Consider the following 6,240-nt stretch of genomic DNA (forward strand, 5'->3'; position numbering starts at 1 on the left):
GGGGGGTACGCGGGCCTCTCACTGTCGTGGCCTCTCCCGTTGCGGAGCGCAGGCTCCGGACGCGCAGGCTCAGCGGCCATGGCTCACGGGCCCAGCCGCTCCGCGGCATGTGGGATCTTCCCAGACCGAGGCACGAACCCGTGTCTCCTGCATTGGCAGGCGGACTCTCAACCACTGCGCCACCAGGGACGCCCCATCACCACTCTTTTAAAAACTAGCAATAATCTTTAATAAGCTTAATATCATGGACTAGTAAGTAGCCTGTCAGGACGCATAACGTTTTTGCACAATTGGGTTCTTCAAATAGCCCACATGTGGTGCTGGAGTACATTTTTTTTTTTTTCATCTAAAAGAATATTCACCAAAAAGTTACCAGTGGGGAAAGGAATTAGGAGTGGCTGCTATTTTCTTCTGGTTGTAGATGGTAATAATGATTGTTAAAATGTGCTTACCTCAGTGTCTGTCACCTGTGGACTTTCAGCTTTTACTGTTTGAGCGTTTGCTGTGTCCTCAGCACCAAGTCCTTTAGAACATGGTTTATCTTATTTAATCTGGACAGCTGCCCTCTGCAGCAGACTTGGTTATTCCATTTTGCAGATGAGGAAACTGAGGCTCAGAGAGGTGGAATGACTTGCCCTCGGGAGCACCCAGTTAGTTAGAGACGGGGGTCAGCCTGGAAGCCCAGGTGTGCCCAACTATAATTTCTAAATTGAATCTATATTTTCTAAAGATTCTACAACAAATATCTACAACTTTGGGGAAAACAAGGTGTATTCATCTCCTGTGGCTTCTGTAACAAATTATCCCAAACTAGGTGGCTTTACAACAATAGAAATTTCTCCTCTCACAGTTCCGGAGACCAGAAGTCCTAAATCAAGGTGTCGGCAGGGTTGGTTCCTTCTGGAGGGTGTCGGGGAGAAACTGTCCCATGCCTTTCTCCTAGCTTCTGGTGCTTGCCCGAAATCCTTGGTGTTCCTTGGTGTGTAGATGTATCTCTCAAATCTCTGTCTCCATCTCACCATCATCTTCTCCTCTGTGTCTCCCTGGAGGTGCCCCTCCTCTTATAAGGACACCACTCATTGGATCTAGGGGCCACCCCCAATCCAGCATGACCTCATCTTAACTAATTACATCTGCAAAGACCCTATTTCCAAATAAGGTCACACTTGGAGGTTCCAGGTGGCTGTGAATTTTGGGGGGACACACTGAAGCCAGTACATAAGGTTAGCTTTTTGGGCGCAAAAAGGCAGGAAGGAGGACCCTTCACCTACTCTCCATAGCCTGGTGCCCCAAGAGCTCTGTGCCTGGGTCCTCCGGCCGGGATGGGGCCGAGTGCAGAGTCAGCAGCGAGATGGGGAGTGTGGACCGATCGCCCCAAATCATTGGTGACACAGCCAGGGAAGGAGCCAGTCTTTGAGGCTCCAGGCTTCCAGGCCCCTGCACTGTGGGTTTCTGACACTTCCAACCCTCAGCCAAGCTCAGGATGGGGACACAAAAGTGGCCAAGCAGGGCAGGGACATTGGGGTTCTAGAGACACTTGTCCCATCTCTTCCCTGCTGCCCCCCACCTGTCGTTGTATGAAGTCGCCAGAGGGACCTTTTATGGTATTTCTTCTACTTTTGATGGAGACATCACCTGCACACGCGAAGCAGACACATCTTGTGTGTTCAGCACACTGAGATCATACACGTGTGTAGACAGTGTAACCACCATCCAGCTGCTTGTCTGGAACACTCTGGGCTCCCCAGAGGGCGCTGCAATGAAGTCTTTCAAACGGTAAATCTGGTCCTGTTCTCCCTCACCTAAAATCTTTCCATGAGTCCCATCACTGTGAGGATCAAACTCACAATAATCATAATGATGACAGCAGTGTGGTGGGTGCTCCGTGTACACCAGGCACTCAGTCTACACCATAGAGCTTGTCTGCACGGACTACCTTTCCCTCCTGACATCCTTTAGATGTAGGTACTCTTATTGTGCCCATTTTATAGATGGGGAAGATAAGGCGTGGAGTGTTGAATTCATTTGGGCTAAATTTGAAGCCACATCGTCTGGCTCCATCCTCACCTCCAGATGGTCACGCGGCTGCTCCTTGTTACACAAGTGTGTGCTTGAATGTCACCTCCTGTGACCCCTAGCACCTAGCAGTCCGGGGTTAGGGGCTCAGGCCAGAGATGGGGAGAGACAGAGATAGGGTAGGAGTAAAAAGACAGAGAAAGAGGGACTTCCCCGGTGGTCCAGTGGTTAGGACTCTGCACTTTCATTGCAGGGGGCGAGGGCTCAATCCCTGGTCCAGGGGGGATCCCTGGTCCAGGGGGTTCGATCCCTGGTCAGGGAACTAAGATCCTGCATGCCGCGCGGTGCACGGCCAAAAACAAACGAAGGCAGAGAGAGAGACGAAAAGAAGCAGAGACGGAGAGAGAGTGCAGAGAAAGAGAGAAATAGGCATAAAGGTAAAGCGATCATTGGAGACCAACAGAAGAGCTGACGCTCCTAGCAGGAGTTTTCTATATGTGCACGGCTGGGGACCGCTGATGAGATCGACAGGCACCGATGCCAAGTGGGGCAGGCAGGCACCTGGGCGTGGAGCGTGGTGAGAGGGGGCTGCGACGCACCAGCGTGTGTGCACATGAGCGTGAGGGAGAGCCCTGCGTGGATGCGCCTCTTTGGCCTTACGGCCAGGCTAGCATCCTCTCTCCCTGTCTCTCTCCCCCATCCCGGGTCTCCCAGCTTTTTCCCATGACTCTCTGTCTCTTGTCATTGAGTCTCTGTCTCTGTGTCTCCCTGGCAGCCAGTGCTGTGGGTGAAGGGGCGTGTGTCGGTACAGAAGGCAGCTCCCGGGGGTGGGGTCACCATGGCAGCGGCTGACGCCTTGCACGCCATCATTCATGTTGAAGTGGACCCACCCACGGCTGACAGTCACCTTGTGGTCCCAAACGGCAGCCTCCACCCCATCTCACCCACCCAGTGTGGACTGCAGACCCACAAGCAACCTGCTCTGACACTGAGAAGGAGAAATGGATGGGAGCCCCCGTCCCCCCAACCCCAAAAACCTGGCCAAGGAAGAATCATGGGGCCTCTCAAGCCAGGCCCAGTTGAGGACTTCCATCCCCAGGTCCCCAGGGAGGCAGGCTGGGGGTGGGGGGGCTCAAGAGGAGGAGGAAGGCGGGGGGAAGGGGCTCAGGGAGGAGAGGGGGCTCAGAGTGGGGAAGGGGGCTCACAGAGAGGGAGCAAAGTCAGAGAGTGGCTCAGCGAAGGGGAGGGGGCTCCAAAGGTGAGGGGGTCTCAGAGGTGGGCTCCAAGAGGGGTGGGGCACCTGAGATTGAGGACTCCCCAGAGAGGGCCTGCAGCAATCCTGGAGGGCTTCCAGGAGGCCTGGCCTGCTTCCCCCTGGGAGAGTCCTTCCTATCGCCACCTCCCAACCTGGAGGAGTGGACCCTGGACCCCACGAGTAGATGGCCAAAGGGACTGACCAGCTGACCCTGGTTTACCAAGGAAAGCTGGCCGCCAGTTCAGGTACTGAGTGGCACAGGGGCGTGTGTGTGTGTGAATCTCCGTCTTCCTAATCAGGTCTGGGGGGAACAGACACGGCAATGGACAGAACTCAGCCCCTTCTGTGCTTTGGGGGGTTTCAGCTGCCCCCACTGGTACAGGTCCCCATGAGCCTGGGAGCCCCAGCCTAGGTGCCCCGACCCTGGATCACGTGGTCCCCTCCCCTCCCCCACTTCTTCCCTCCTGCCTCAGCCCACTGGGCCCCCTGCCGACTTTAATTGGCTTTCGTGGAGCTGAATTCATTGGGACTCTGCACAGCCCTGTGAGGGTGGGGCCGGGCTGCAGCTCTCCCGCCTCCCTGCCTGGCTAATTGGGGGGCTTCATTATCGAGAGGAGGCCCCCCGCCCCCCGCCCCCGGTCCCCACCGCCGCCTGCTCGCTCCCGAAGACAATGCTGGGAGCCCGCTGTCCTTAAGGGCGGGCTGCTGTAATTTGGTCTAATTCAGCCGGGGAGACAGCGATTAGAGCTAATAAATGGACCCCAACCCTGCTTTGTCTCACCCGCACCCCTGGCCCCGCTTCCATCCTCCCCCAGCGGCCCAGCTCCTCTCCCCTCCCCCAGCCAGGAGAGGGCCGGAAAACAGAAAGGCCCTCCAAGCCTCAGTTTTGCCATCTAGGAAACGGTTATAGCTTTGGTCCCCAGGAACTGGTGCCCACCTGTCTCCGCCGCAGCTTGGAGGCGGGGGCAGCAGCCTGCTCAGATCGGCGACCCTCCCCCATGTCCTGGAGACACCAGTGGGCTCCATTCCTTAATGGAATCTCTCTTACTCCACCCCTAAATTCAAGGTCATGTTTTGTGAATCTAGCAAAGGGCTCTGGGCCCACCAGACTGGGCACACCTCCCCTCACATAGATTAACCCTGACATAAAGCCACTCTTTTTTTTGGCTGTGTTGGATCTTCGTTGCTGCGCTCAGGCTTTCTCTAGTTGTGGTGAGCAGGGGCTACTCTTCGTTTTCTTGCACGGGCTTCTCATTGCGGTGGATTCTCTTGTTGCCGAGCACGGGCTCTAGGCATGCGGGCTTCAGTAGTTGTGGCACTTGGGTTCAGTAGTTGTGGCTCGCAGGCTCTAGAGTGCAGGCTCAGTAGTTGTGGCGCACGGGCTTAGTTGCTCCGCAGCATGTGGGGTCTTCCCGGACCAGGGCTCGAACCTGTGTCCCCTGCATTAGCAGGTGGATTCTTAACCAACTGCACCACCAGGGAAGTCCCATAAAACCACTCTTGATGGTGGCTTGAAGCACCCAGAGGGTCAGTAGCCTATCTGATGTCACACAGCAATTAAGGGGCAAGGTTGAGGGAATTCCCTGGTGGTCCAGTGTCCAGTGGTTAGGATTCCACGCTCCCACTGCAAGGGGCAGGGATTCGATCCCTGGTTGGGAGCTAAGATCCTGCAAGCCGTGCAGCACAGCTAAAAAAAAAAAAAAAAAAAAAGGCTGGGGCAAGGTTGAGATTTGAACCAAGGCTTCAGGGGTCCAGTGCCTGTGTTCCTAACCACTAAGATATAGTAGCTTGGGGGATGAATTAATTTAGGGGATGAACTTTGAATGTAGTAGACTCCTGGGCAAGTTGGTTTTACTTCCTCAAACAAAGGAAAGAGATTTCTAAAAGGAAGACAGGAAACATTCATTCATTCATTCATTCACACAATTAATGTCTTTCCTGAACACAACAGGCTGTGTACTGTGGACAGAGCAGTGGCTAAGACAGGTGGGCATGGCTTGGGGAAAAGCAGACACGGCAAGGAGACATCTGAAGGGACAATCTGGAGACCCCGGTGTTTCCCTGCCTGGGTGGGGATAGGTCAGGGCACAACTGGGGAGGGGGCTGGGCTGAGCAACAGGGGAAAGGGCACCACTGACTCCCTGGGGACCGGGGGCCTGCGGTGGGAAACGCTTCCTGAGTGTCATTGCCGTGAGCCGTTCAGTGCCTGCGACAACCCCAGCGGGCAGATGCTATGGTCACCCCCATTTTTCAGATGAGAACACTGAGGTCGTCACAGGACCCTCCTTGCCCAGCATCACAGGCGGGGCCCAGCAAGCATCAGCTGCGCTCGTTGGCACATCCGTGCTTTAGCCTCTCCAGCCGTGTCAGGGGTGGGGGTGAGGAGCAGGCCTGGTGCACACAGAGAGGGCAGTGAAGGAGCTGGAAAATTCAGCTGAAGATTCACGGTGGGAGTTGTCACATGATGGTCCAGCCCGGTCGATTGATGGGGTGGCGGATTCTTTCTCATCGTGGGCTCCAGACGGCGTCAGGGATGAGGATCCCTCTGTTGGATCTGAGGCACTGACAAGTGTCCGCGTGATGACACTCCCAGTCAATAGCAGGATTCATACCAGTGTCCCCATCCGGAGGGGCCCTGGGGCCAAATAAAAATCGCCACGGATGCTCTGTATCAAGGACCTACTTTGTGCCAACCCCATAGTTAGCCTTTGCTTTATTTAATCCTCCCATCACCCTCCACGAGAGAGCGTTATTATTATCACCCCCATTTCACAGATGAAGAAGTTGAGGTTCAGAGCGGGAAAGCCACCTGCCCAGTATCACACAGTGAGGCTGAGTTCACCAGGATACCCAAGAGTGAGTGAGACAGAAACGCAGTCCAGGGGAAATTCCAGTCGGGGGTGTGTGTGTGTGTGTGTGTGTGTGTGTGTGTGTGTGTGTGTGTGTGTGTGTGTCGGGGGGGGGGGGTC

The sequence above is a fragment of the Physeter macrocephalus genome, unplaced genomic scaffold (genome assembly GCF_002837175.3).
Source record: "Physeter macrocephalus isolate SW-GA unplaced genomic scaffold, ASM283717v5 random_24, whole genome shotgun sequence".
In the NCBI taxonomy this organism is placed as follows: domain Eukaryota; kingdom Metazoa; phylum Chordata; class Mammalia; order Artiodactyla; family Physeteridae; genus Physeter; species Physeter macrocephalus.